The 14,543-nt window shown below is 37.8% G+C and overlaps 1 protein-coding gene across 4 annotated transcripts in view; it reads left to right on the top strand.

The window, feature by feature from the left end:
- The first annotated feature begins 9,439 nt into the window (after window positions 1-9,439).
- Window positions 9,440-14,543, top strand: part of FAM120B (family with sequence similarity 120 member B) — a 121,993-nt gene continuing 116,889 nt past the window's right edge. For all 4 annotated transcript variants that reach the window (XM_074309276.1, XM_074309277.1, XM_074309274.1 and 1 more), the window contains exon 1: window positions 9,440-9,564. The gene's annotated coding sequence lies outside the window, so the exon portion shown is untranslated. The remainder of the gene's footprint in view (window positions 9,565-14,543) is intronic.

The following is a 14,543-nucleotide window of genomic DNA, read 5'->3' as shown; positions in this document are numbered from 1 at the left end:
TAAAAATAGGTGTTTTGTGTTCTTGAAGGGTCATTTAAAACTAAATTCCAAAAAGATTGTCTCAAAATAAGACAGTCTCTCTCTGTCTCTGTCTCTCTCTCTGTCTCTCTCTCTCTCTCTCTCTCTCTCTCTCTCTCTCTCTCTCTCTCTCTCTCTCTCTCTCTCCTTAAGAAGACAGTGGAATTGATCAAAGATAGAAAGGTGATTGAACAGGGGACCCTAAAATATCTTAATTCAAATTATCATCACATTTTTTTCATCAAAATATAGTTTTCAACAATCAATCTGATATTTTAAAGCAGTGGAAGAATTAAACTTCCTTACCATGTGTATACATATATATCAGTGAGAATGAACAAAATACTACATATCAAAGTTATACTCTACTTGTATTGAATTATGCACTGTAAATAACAGTTATTTCTTAAAGTTATGTTTAGATGGATTCAGCCCAGGAACATATGGACAGAGACCTCCACCACTCTTTTCACTATTCCCTCTTACCCTCCCTCAACACACACATACACATAGGACCAATCAAACACACTATGCTAATGGTAGACTTAATACGTGGTTGAATTCTAGTGACTTCTTTGTATATTCAACTCATTCCTGACAGTGGCAAGATGGATCCTAGTTCATGTACTTGGGGGGACTATTTCATTGGGATCAGTACAAAAAGAGGATAAACACAATAAGGGACTAATAAGGCAAAACAGAATCAGGGACATCTTTCAGTGATATTTAGTTCAGTGTGGTATATGTACACGTGTTTGATGGAGGTTGGAAATAGTAGCACAGATACCCATTAGACACTATTCTGTGGTGCTTGACAGATTTGTGTGAGTCCTGGGGAAGGGAGGGGAAGAAGAAGAGGGAAGAAAGGAAAACAGAATAATCTGTGGATGTGTTAACGACCTTAGAAATCCAATTTAAAATTTTTCCATCTAACTTCACAACGGGTCACCAAAAATCATTGGAGGGGGAAAGAATACAATTAATTTCCCTCAGAATGTTATGATCACTGAAGCTGTAATCTAATCCCCCCTCCCCCAGTGGGATGGGAGGGTAGTAGCCAGAGTAGAGAAGGATGAGCTAGAGTGTTACAATCCCAACCTTAGGAGGTAAGGAGATAGAAGACAATGTAGTATGGTATTATTTATGCAGCATATTTAGGGTTCTATTGGGTTTTTTGGTAAGCTGGAACATTAAGAAGTTTAGCTAGTAGGTTTATAGAAAGTTGCAAAGGCATGTGCTGATTTGAATGAGAAAGGGCAAGTCGCGTGGCTCAGCTGGCCTACAGAGAGCGCAGATGATGGATAAGCGGCAGCTCTGTGGCTTTCCCCCTCCCTTTCCTCACTCCTCCTCCGCCCCCCTTTTCCTCCTTTTCCTTCTTTTTTTCCCCTTCTTTTCCTCTTCCTCCTCCATCTTTGCCTCCTCCTGCTCCTCCTCTTCCTTCTCTCTCCTCCTCCTCCTCTTTCTTCTTCTTCTTCTTCTTCTTCTTCTTCTTCTTCTTCTTCTTCTTCTTCTTCTTCTTCTTCTTCTTCTTCTTCTTCTTCTTCTTCTTCTTCTTCTTCTTCTTCTTCTTCTTCTTCTTCTTCTCTTCTCATTCTCCTCCTCTTCCTCTTCTTCCTCCTCTTTCTCTTTCCCCCTCTTCTTCCCACCTCCAAACAAATCGGGAATCATCTGCTCCATCTCTAAACTAGCCCTTCATTTTCATAACAAAGCTTGTATGTTTACCTGTGATCCTAGAGAACTGACAGGGCATTCCTTTGTTTCTAGATCAGATTACTGCAGCCAGCTGCTCTTCAGCCCTTTCCTGTACAAATCTGAAAGTGGCCCCTCTATGTGTTTTACTGATTGAATATACTGGGATCTTTGAGGCAAAGAAGCATACTAGGTAGGGTCTATTGTTTGTTCTATTACATTTTGCTTTGTAAATTTCTTATTTGGAAAAAGTAGCTATTTGGCAAAGATAGCTAGACGTTGAGGGCTGGGTGTTCTGGAGCTTTGTTATTGTGGTGGTGGTGGTGGTAATATTGATATGGGGGTGGGATGCTGGAGGTAGTATGGGGATTATATAGAGTGAATATTCTTGCAAGGGCTGAGGTCAGTCGCGTGCCGATGTCTCCCAGGAAACATCTGCCAGTTCCTCAGGGCGAATTTGGTGAATGTGATCTGCTCAGGATTACACATGCCTCCAGGCAACTTCAAAAAATAAAACCTGAGAAAGGGAGGAAGAACCGAGAGACTAAGAAAGAAAAAGGAAAGGAATGGGGGCGGGGTGGGCCGGAAAAGAAATCGAAGTCTCGGCACCGACAGGTGCGTGTGCGTGCCTGTGTGCGTGCCTGTGTGCGTGTGTGTATCCAAGCTTTCCAGTATTTTTTTTTTTTATCAGTATCCATGCATAGACCTACAACACACCCGCTTATGCAGGCAATCATACACAAAAGACACACCATTTCTAACACCCAGTGAAAACTAGAAGCTTATCCATTTGTGTAGTCACTATTATGATTTTAAATCAAGGAAAGATTTTACCACCTCATCCTAGAGGCATAGCCAGAGAGCCCATAATTCTTTTGTAGTGTTAGATGGTTCCTTTGAATTGTCAGGGATCTCCAGAGAAGATAAAAAAGGAAAGAGCACAGCCTACTCCTAGAATATGGAACCAGAAGCCCCCTTAACCTCATGTTTTTTGTGCCTTGAATAATTTTGCCTGAGGAGGAGGTTACAAGAGAGTACAGATATTGACCTAAAGAAATTCTGACCAATTCAACTCCAAAAGGCCTTGAGGTTGAGTCCTGAAAAAATTGCCTGAAGGAATCTATGTTTATAAGATTCTAGATTTAAAATTGGAGATGACATATATCTTTATCTTCTACATAACTCTTTGAGAAATCTTAATGTATAGAGAGACACATTGATTGTGATTTAGGCTTACCATTCATAGATGATTGAAAGTAGGGATAGACGAAGAGGAGATAAAAAGGAAACAGTCCCAGTTTTGTGCTAGTGGCATGTCGATCACCTTGCTTTTTAAAGAGAGAACTTATATACTCTCAACAAGTAAGGTGATCTTAACTTTCAGGATAGTAAAGACATTTGGGATACCTAATGAATGAAAAATTTATGATTGTCTCTACATAAAACTCTAAAATGTAGGAGAAAAATACTTGTTGCCATGCATTTAACTCACTGTAACAAGAGTCTTTCTATAAGAACAGAATCAATTTGTATGTAATCTCTGCAATACATTGAGATCTCAAAAAATCTTCATGGGATATCCTACATGGGATAATGGAAAGAGAGTAAGACTGATATACATCAAACTCAGGTTCTACTCTGGCTCTTTCATACACTAGTTGCATGACTTCTGGCCCTCACTTACTATAAAATAAACAAGGTGTTGGATTTTAAAATAAAGTTGCTTGATTAGATGATTTCTAAAGTTTCTTACTTTCGTGAAATTGGATTTAGGAAGACTTTTATTCTAATTCCTCTGATTGGATAGTGAATGACTCTGGACAAGGCATTTAATTTCTCAGAAGCTTAGTTTCTTACCTATAATGTAGGAATAATAAATTGTTCCCCCCTTTTTGTGAAGCTCAAATGACATTAAATAATTCATGGACTATTCAAGGTGTTCTAAAAGTTTAAATGGCTGTCAACTTTGTTTTGTCTATCTATCTATTTATCTCCTCTTCCTAGTCCTTCCCCTCTCTATTTGCAAATAAGAAATATTTTCTGTTTTCCCAAGTTTATTATTTTATAATCCTAATCTACCACAAGCAAGTAATTTAAGTAACTTCTGTCCTCCAGAGAAGGAAATTCATGGTGATTTGAAAGCACTAATGGAAGATTAAAGGGTAAATAGAAGCTACATTTTAAGAGTTTTTACATGAAGACACAACCATAAGTTTTTCATCTTATTCATTAGTTGTCCCAAATTTCATTACTATTCTGAAAGTTAAAATCACCTAACACTCACCTTCCAGGTTTTGTGTCTTTCTAGATAAAGTAGAAAAACACCTGTTGCTCCCCAAATCCCAAAGGATACAAATCAATTAGGTCACACTATCTCATGCTTTAAATCTGAATGGAAAATTTTCTGACTGGTACATAGAGGGACTTTAAACTCATGAGTCAATGACTGGTGAAAAGTTAAAAATAAAATAATTAAGAAACATTCTATTAACCTGAAAGCCCAAAAAATGGAACTCTGAGGTGATCTTCAGGAAGGAAGTCATTCATTTATTTATTATTCATTCATTTATTTATTATTAGTTTCTCTTTCCTAGTCCCAGTTTTTGCCTACTCTATTATTTCCTTGGCTTTTAGGTTTCCAATTGTTTGGTTGGGTGGTTTATTGTTTCCACTCCTCTTCATGCAATATACCTAACTTGAACTGCACCTCATCACTTAAATCACTTCTCAAGGAGTCTTGAAGGTGATTATGGAAAGGGGTAGGGGGTAGGGGGCAACTTTGGACTGGGCAGGCTCCTGATGCTTTACTAAATGCTGTTCTTCCCTTGCCTCCCACCCCCATCTCCCTTTTCTGTGAGCATCTGCCCGAAGAAGAACAGATGTGGGCACCTGCGGTGACAGGCTGCATATGTTCCATCCTATTCACAGGCATTCAGACGTGGCTACAATGAGCAGCCTTTGTGTGCGCAGACTCACTAAATATATTAATCTGTCCTCCCCAGAGCACTACGCTGTTTAATTTTTCACTAGCAATAACATCTGATCTAATCCTTAAATCGGCTCCCCAAAGCCCTCCCTCCTCCTGCCTTCCTTTTTCCTTATCCTCCCCACCCCCTCTCCAGAAAAAAAAAAAAAACGTGTGAAGTTATTCAACCTTCCACCTGTTGCCTGTCGAATGGGGAGTGGACTATTGCAAGCATCTTGTTATTTCAGAGCAGGGGGTGGATAGATGGGGGTATCTATCTCGGGGATGTTGTTTGCCCACATTGGATAGAAATGTCATTTTCCTTAGCTTGTTTCTTTTTTTTTTCCTTTTTTAATCAAAGTGGAGTAGACTCCCTAATGTTGAACAAGCAAAGAGCAAAAATTATTAAACTCCAAGGCAACTCAACATACCCCAAACCTTTCTAAGTAGATCCTAAAATTCCCATTTACTGTTTTGTTTATTAAACTCTAGTGGTTATTATCAACACTGGTCAATAGGCCAAGTAGCCAAAAGGTAACATAAATCTCAGATGTAAGACTTAGATTTTTTTGAACAATTTTGTTGCAAGACTCTTTTATCTTAGCATCTCTTATTCTATTTTGATTTGTTTTCTACCACAATGAGTCCTTTAGTCCCATTGTGGATGTCACAATGCCCATGGACATCAGGCTGTGAATGAAGACAGAAGCAGTTTAAACAAACCAGGCTCTTTCTTTCCTCTCTGTCCATTGTAATATGAATGGGCCTTCTGCATTCTGCTGCTAGGAAACCACTTTTTGCAAAGCCCTACTCCAATAAATGGACAGAGAAAAAGAGACTCAAAAAAACAGTGAAAGTATTGAAGAGAGAGAGAGGAAAAGAGAGAGGAAGGGGGGGAGAGAGAGAGAAAGAGAGAGAGAGAGAGAGAGAGAGAGAGAGAGAGAGAGAGAGAGAGAGAGAGAGAGAGAGAGAGAGAGAGAGAGAGAGAGAGAGAGAGAGAGAGAGAGAGAGAGAGAGAGAGAGAGAGAGAGAGAGAGAGAGAGAGAGAGAGAGAGAGAGAGAGAGAGAGAGAGAGAACATTTAGGTGAGTTAGAATCCCTTCTCCTCCTCACCCCCCAGCAACAAATTTCTAAACCCCAAGTAGTCCAAGACAATAAAAACACAAAAACACCTTTTAAAGCATTAAATTCCTTCTTTTAAAATTCATTCTTCCTTGTTCTATTGCTTCTGCCATCCTTTTCCCCCTCCCTATCCACCTCCCACCAAGATGCACAGAATAGGAAAGCACAATGAGTCACTATCAAGATTTGTTTTCAAAATGCAATATTATCTTTTTTTTCCAGTAAAATAGGCACTGTAGAATAAGCCATGCTTATCAACTATTACTAGTAATTAATGATCACAAAGAACTTTCAAATTATATCCTGTCAGATCACTGCTATTTCCACAGGCATACATCAGGTAGACTTAGAGGGTAATTGTAATATTTCATCAACATGGCTTTTTAATTCATCTTTAAACATTAAGGCAAGGATTAGCTACTACTAGATTTCCATTTTAAAATGACACAAATAGAAGGGATCTCATTCTTTGTCCTCCTAAATAATATCAACAGAAGACTATCTCATCTTTTGCACCATGAGCCATGCTAACAGGTTATAACATCAATTTGAACAGTTAATGCCTAGTTTGACAGGCTCTTGAGTGTATCTTGGGAAATAAATATCTAATAAATGCTAGTTCTGCCAAAAGCAAATTTTCCATTTATCAACTTTAAGCCCCTAGAGAAGTCATCCAGTTTGTGGAAGCAAAGGCAGCATGTGCATTCGTGGGCACTCAATAAATGCTATTGATAACTATGCTAATTCCTTCTAGATACCACCAGAGGTCTTAGTGTTTCTATTGTTAGTGTACTTCATTTTCAGCTGCTATTGAGCCAATGCTTTAACCTCATGCTAGAGGCAACATGTAGGTGGTAGTTTCTTTTAGCTGGGATATAAAACTGAAGTTTCATATTTGTAAATATAAATATTTGTAGCCATTAAAGATCTCAGGACTCTTTTATATGAGTAACTCCTTAAGAGAAGCTGCTTGTGTCTACTTAGTTGTTTCTTATACAACATTATAGTTGTTTCTTATGTATTTTTGTCTTTATGTATTGTTTGTTGTATACTATTTAAACCAATTATCATATCTCACTCTATGGCAGACAAAATGAACTTTGTGTATATTGTTAATCTGGATGGGATTTCTGAGTCTTTCAGGAATTAGTGTTATATCAGTGTCATTAATATTTTGCATTCTTTTAAAGAATACATTTTCTCTGATGTTTGCTGCTTTAGCAGTAACTGTCATTACAGACCACACAGCATAATCTTAAAGAACTCATTTAAAAATATTGTCAGTTTTTCATTTATACTCTTCCTTCATCTTTTTATTTATGTATATCTACTAAGCATTTTTAAAATCTCATACATTGTATTATTCTTTCAGTAATTCTCTGTTAAAAGAAAGCTTTTTGCAATGTACAGTATAAGAAGAACCATGCACTGATCTTTGCCAATGTCAGAAAATGATATTTGAATCCCAAATGTTTTTCAGAATTTCAGAAACTGTATTCAGAATTGGATTTAAAAAAAAAAACCAACAACCCCAACAACAAAAAATGCAGTATTGTACTTTTAAAAGCAATGTGTTCCAATAATATCAATTAGAAAAGGTTTTTTCATCTTTGTGTATAAAAATAGACATGTATAGACATAAAAGAACTTCATATCCATATAGTTCAGATGCCTTAAAAATAGAGAAATTTCGAAGACTGCATAATAGTCATTCTTTATGTTATATAAATATTATCGTTTCACAACAGAACCTAGAGCCCAGGAACTCTAGCTAGTGTGTACAATTAAAGCAGATTTACGAATCATGGGATTTCTTCCTCAAGCTCAAGATGAGAGATCAGGATTCTAGGCTATTCATTCGTAAAAACTACCAATGCCCTCAATTATTCAGTAATAATTTAAATCAATTTAATAAATAATTGTTGAGTACCTACTATGTGTCCAACACTGCAAAGTTTTGTGGGAGATGACAAAGACATATCAGTCAATTGCTCAAACATACTACGTGCAAGGCATTCATGCTAGGGAGTCAGAAGTGTACAATGAGTATTTTAAATTTGATCCTGAAGATAATAGGGAACCACCGGATTTTACTGAATGGGACATGGGGATGGGACATGGTCCAACCTGTGTTTTTAGGAAGATCAATTTAGAATGGAGGCTGGGTAGGAGCAGGAAGAAACTTGAGAAAGGGAAAAAAAACCTAGAAGACAACTGCAATAGTGCAGGTGCAGTGATGAGGGCCTGAACAGGAATGATGGTTATGTGAATGAAAAAAAAGGAATACTGAGGGGATACCCAGAAATAGTAAGAGAATTCTAGATGAAGATGTAGCAAAGGAGACTGAGAAGGAACCCAGAGGGGGAACAGTGTCATGAAAGCCTAAAAAGGAGAAAATATACCAAAGGACATGGTGATGAAAGATGTCAGATGCTATAGAACTTCTTGGATGACTCCATGAATTCTTATTTTTAAATTCAAATCACAGCAGTTGTCATGAGGTGTCTTAAAACATTGGAGGGGGAGGGGCAGCTAGCTACAATACCTAAGGCCTCAGTTCTGGTACTATCCAGTACTAGTTGACCTTTAACCATTCACTTAATGTCTCAAAAACCTGCTCCCTTCTCTTGAAAAATATGCTAAAGCATCTCTACAATCCTTCCTCACTCTCAAGATCCATTTTAGTTGTTTGGAAGGAGTAGGACTTGTGAGGTGGGGAAGTTCTGTTTAGGGCATATAACGTCTAGGACATTAACCAGGATTTTAATATTTAATGTAGGATATGTTTAGGACATGAGGCAGCTAGGTAGCACAGAGTCATAAATAAAATGCTGGATCTAGAGTTCAAGTGCTGGGTTCAGGTGTGATCTCAGATAGCTGACAACCTGAACAAATCGATTAATTTCTGTATTCCTTGGTTTCCTCACAGGTAAATAAGAATAATCTCAACAACCTCCCAGGACTGTTGTGAGGATCACATGATGTAATATTTGTAAGGCATTTAACCAGGTAATGGGTACTATATAAATGCTATTGTTGACCTTGAAATGTCTCAGCTGACCTTCGAGGGAAAGTGATGCACAGAGTGCCCCAACCCAAGGCTGTATTCTCAGAAAATCCCACCTTCTTTTAGATCCTTTTCATGTCCTCCTTAGTGCTAGATACTTTCCTGTGAGATTACTTCCCATTTACCCCGTACATAGCTTGTTTATACAGAATTTCTTTGCTTATTTTCTCCCACATAAGAATGTGCATCCTTGAAGCCCAGGGCTGTCCCTTTTTTGGCCTTTATTTGTATCCGCAGAGCTTTAGCCAGGGCCTGGAACGAAGTACGCGTTTAACAAGGGCTTATTGACTGAGAGGAAGAAGCCCCTGAACGCAAAGGATTTCCTGGAAACTCCTCCCTGGCTACCAGCTCTTTGACAGGCTTAGAAAGGTCTCATTTTCGGCGTTAGAATTACTTAGACACCAAAGCTTGGCATATTGGATCCCAAGTCAAAATGGACTTGTCAAGCAGTCCGGCGCCTCACACCCTATGCAAGGTGCAGCCGCGGAGACCGAAAAGCCGTCTCCTAGTCCGTTCTTCTTTCTCCTGAAAGAAACAACCCGTTGCCAAGGAAACCGAACGCTCGCTGCGCTTGCGCATTCGCAGTCCCAGCGCGAGACTCGGGGGAGCAGCGGAAGCGGAAGTGGAGGTTCGACCGGCCTGGCGGTGCCTGGGAAGGGAGAGCAAGGTGTGACTCGCAAACTGGACACTGGTGCTGTCGCTAGGTAGGGCCAGGCTCCGTGGCTTACCTACCCTTGCGGTGTTTTCCCTCTTTTGCGTGTAGGCCTTCCGTGTATTCGTCTCCCTCGCCTCCCGTGTCTGTGTCAACTTTATGATCTGCCTTGTGTTAATTCCGTCACCAAGTCATCCTCCCCATCAAGATACCCCTCCTCCCCGCCCCTCCGCCTCTGCCCTCTTAGCTCAGGTGGCGAGGGGAGAGGATCCGAGAGACTCCCTGAACTCCCCCGCTCCATCATAACCGTTCCCTTAATACCTCCCTCCCATCTCCAGGTCTTCCCTTTCCTAGCTATGCCCTTTGACTTCCCCCATCTCTGACTAGGGGCTGTCTTGCCTTCTTATCTTTGACCTTGCCCCGCCCTCCTGCGGTGTCTTCTGACCGCCTGCCGTTGCCTAGGACCTTATCGACTTGGAATTAATGGAAATTGAAGCCCGTCCGGGAGGTGAAGGAAACTGCCGTCAGTAATAGAATTCATTTGAACCCAGTTATTTTACCTGGAAATTTACACTACCCACCTCTTCTCTCTTAACTCCTTTCTTTCTGTAACTACTCTATAGAACGTTGTCCTCCCTCCCGTAATTGTGTTCTTGGATCTTCTCCGATGCTACCACATATATGTGGGACTTTCCAGAACACCTGTTGTCTGTTACTGGTCTTATTTTTGTATGTTACCTATCTTGAAGAGTTATTGTAAGTATTAAATGAAACAATATAGATAAAATACATTGTAAACCATAATGCAACATAATAATGTTAGCTATGATGATAGTGATGATCTGAAATATACCAAAACTATAATCATATAATTATCTACCTTGTGGAACTCCATTTTTGTAGAAGTTTTTAGTACTAAAATGTTGTAACTAGAAATCAATGAGACGATCATATTGTTATTTTTTTTGCGGGTTTTTTTTTTTTTTTGATGAGGCAATTGAAAAGTGCTAAGTGTCTGAAGTCAAATTTGAACTCAGGTCCTCCTGACTGCAGGGCTGGCATTCTAACCACTGGGCCACTTAGCTGCTCCAAACATCTTTGCTGTAAAGTACTAATGAAGCAGATTGGAAACCAGGAATTTCCTTTTTTTTTTTTTTAAATTTTATTTTTCTATCTGAATACAAATCTATCCCCCCCTTTCCTCATTAAAAAGAGAGAGAGAAAATCCTCATAACAATTAAGTACAACAAATTCCCACACGACCATGTCCAAAAAATTTTTTCTCTCTGTACCATATATCTTGTCTATGATCATCTTGTTTCATCCTAGATCTAATGGAATTGCTGTTGGAAATTGAGTTGCCCTAAATTGTTAAATCATTGAAAACTGGCTTTACAGTGGTGTTATTTACAAATTATTTTCCTGCTTTGTTCACTTTACCTTTTACTTTAGGGCATTTAAGTCTTCTTAGATTTCTCTGAAACTATCCCCTTCTTCATTTTTTTTATAACGTAGTGGTATTCCCTTATATTTACATTCCAAAATTTATTCAGCCATCTCAAAATTCCTCTTCAATCTCTTTGGCAGTATACAGGTAGGAGTGGTATTGCTTGGTTAAATGTAATGCATGCTTTAGTAATTTTTGAGGAAATTTGCTTTCCAGAATGTCTAAGTCATCCATAACTCCCAGGAAGGATAGTAATATACCAGTAATATACCATTACTTTTTTTTTTTAATCTGCCTTGCTAATCTTATAGCTGTGAAGTAGAACCTTCAACTTAATTTTATTTACATTTTTCTGATTGTTAGTAATTTGGAGCATTTTTCCATATAGTTAATAATGGTTTGAAAACACAGGCAATCATTTTTGAAGCTTTTGTCAGTATTTTATCTATCAGCTTTAAACTGATTTTTAAAAAATAGTCATTTAGTCAACAAACATTAGTTGTAATGTGACAATCACTGTGTGAAGGAATGATACAGAGGTCAACTAAGGGAAGGTAATACCAGTGAGTTGGGAAAACTCCTTTGCTGGTGAAATAACCTGGTTAGCATTATTTCATTACTGGATTTTCATCTTTAAATAAAGTTCAGTAGAATGAGAGTTTATCATGTGGGAAAAGTCAGTCAACTGACATTTATTAAGTGTCTTCTACATTTTAACCACTGGGATTGTGAAGAAAGGCAAAAGTCAGATCTTGTCTCCAAAAAGCTTACATTTTCTGCAAATTAGCTTTATATCTTATTATAATTCATTCCAGTAATTATTTATTGGATTATTTCCCTTATTTAAATAGAAAATAAGACTATACCAAATGTTGGCAGTTGAGTTTTGTAGAAATACGAAAAGCAGAAGTGACTTATAATTTCATTTTGTTTTTATGTTTGTGTTTTTGTGAGGTGATATGTGAATGGTCACTGCCTATTTAAGAATATACATTTGATGGCATTAAGAGTTATAAAGAACATAGAATCTATTTCAATTATACCTCATTATAATACGCATAATTATAATTCTATGTATCTCATATTGTCATCTTTATCATCAGAACTAACTTAGATATAGCACATTATGGTTTACAAAGTACTTTGCCTACCTTATATTGGTTCCTTACAATAACCCTTTAAGATAGGTAATATATGATATGTAATACCATCTTAGTTTTACAGATGAGGAAACAAACTTAGAAGGGTTAAGTAATGATCTAAAGTTACCCAGCTACCAAATTTCAGAGTGAGGACTCAAACCTGAGTTTTTGATTCCAAATGCAGATGTTGCTGCTGTGTTCCTCAAAATATAAGTACAAATGGTACAAACTTGTTATAATATCAATATGTTGGGATTTGGACCACTTGGGAAGAGGAGGATTTTGATGCAGAATTGACAAGAAAGAGCATTCCGAGTGGAGGAAAATCTATGGGTAAAAAATTCAGAGATAGAAATGTAAGATAATTTGATCCTTAAACACCATATTGTGAAGGAGTTCTGTGTAAATTATTTTGAAGGCCTTTGTAAATGTAGTAAAAATTTGGTTATCTAGAGTCCTGTGAGTTGTCCAGGATAACAAAATTTAAGAAACTTAGCCAATTTTTATTTGAAATCTTTCTAAAAATTATTTCCTGTTTTAGTCAATTGTCTTTCATTACTCCCCTTATTTTCTGCCTTTTTTTCTGGCTCTTACTATCTTACATCCCAAAATGTGGAGTAGCAAAAGTCAGTCCTTCTAAATCTTTTAGCTTTAACTACCAGGGATGATTTTTCTCAGAGAATACTCTTTGGAAATATAAACCCATCCAGAGAGAGAGAGAGAGAGAGAGAGAGAGAGAGAGAGAGAGAGAGAGAGAGAGAGAGAGAGAGAGAGAGAGAGAGAGAGAGAGAGTGTGTGTGTGTGTGTGTGTGTGTGTGTGTGTGTGTGTGTGTGTGCACAAGTGTGTGCACGCAAGCATACATATGTAAGTGCTGAAGACTAGGGGAAATAAAAGGAAAGATAAGACTTAAGCCCTTTCCTTGAAAATATAGTCATTTATTAAATTAGACATTCTCTCTCCCATCTCCGTGTCTGCCCTATGCTTGAAATGTACTTCTTCACCCTTGCCTCTTAAGAACCCAGAGCTTGAAGCTCAGTTAAGGTGCCACCTCTTACATGAAAAAATTTCCGATTTCCTAAGTCTTCTTCCTCTTCAAATTATGTTACTTTTACTTACTTGTGTAGATGTTATTAGTATTCTGAACAATAGTCATTTCAAATCTCATTGTTTCTTACAATATGTTTTCTTCACATATACTCAGATGAAGATCTTGGTTTATAATTGAACAGAAAGCACCTCCAAACTTCTCCCTTCTTCTTCATCTCATATCTTTCAAACATCTCTCCCACTATCTCCTCTTTATTTGATTCTACCATCCCCACCAAGTATCATTTTATATCACTCCCTTTCTTAACTAAACTCCTTGAAAAAGTTTTCTCCACACTGCATTCTTTTCACTCTCTATTCTAAAACCCTTCACAATCTGCCTTACAGTATTATCATTTAACTGAAACTCCCCTCTCCAAAGTTACCAGTGATTTCCTAATTTCCAGATCTAATGATCTTTTCTCAGTTCTGATCCTTTTTGACCTGTCTGCATATTTGACCCATTTATCACCACCTTCTTCTAGATACTCTATCATTATATTGCCCTCTCTTAGTTCTATAGCCAACCTATTTTTCTTGGGTTTTTTTGCTCTTTTTTCATGCAGATCACACTCATGAAACTTATTCTTCAAGTCTCTGTCCTGGGCCCCTCTGCACTATTTTACTTGGTGATAAGTTCCCATGGATTAAATTATCATCTCTAAAGCTGTACCCCTTCTCTCTTTTCTAAACTATAATCACGCATCTCCACCTTTCTCTTGGCTATCTCTAGATATCTGCTAGCCATTTTAAACTTATCATGTCCAAAATATAACTTAATATCTTTTCCTCAAAACTTTTTTTTCTTCCAAAATTCTTAGTTACTTTTGAGGGTACCATCATCCTCCCATCATCTAGACTTCCCATATTGATGTTATCCTAAACTCATTTTCACTCCTCACATATTCATTCTACAGCCAAATCTTCTCATTCCTGCCTTCACAACATACCATTCCCCTTTAAGTTACCTTTTCTCCATTCATACAGCTGCCACATTAGTTTATGTTCTCATCACCCATCTCCTAGATAATAATAGCCTTTTAACTTCATTGCTTGCCTCATGTCCCTTTCCATTCTATTCTATGTGCAGTGAACTGCCTTTTCCAAGGTATAAATCTTACTTTATTACCTCCCCTTCTCCTTCAGTGAGTTCCAGGTACTCTCTGTTACCTTCAGGATCAAATATAAAGTCATTTGTTTATTCTTGAAGTATTTTGCCACTTTTCTTCTTTCTACCTTTTCAGCCTTCTTACACTTTATTTTCTTCCATGTACTCTATGATCCAACTTGACTAATCTACTTAGTGTTTGTCAAGCATAATACTCTTATTTCTTATCCCAGAGTGTTTTTTTTTG

Source organism: Sminthopsis crassicaudata, chromosome 4 (assembly GCF_048593235.1).
Source record: "Sminthopsis crassicaudata isolate SCR6 chromosome 4, ASM4859323v1, whole genome shotgun sequence".
Classification (NCBI taxonomy): domain Eukaryota; kingdom Metazoa; phylum Chordata; class Mammalia; order Dasyuromorphia; family Dasyuridae; genus Sminthopsis; species Sminthopsis crassicaudata.
The sequence above is the reverse complement of the archived record's forward strand: the minus strand, read 5'-3'. Positions and strand labels throughout refer to the sequence as shown.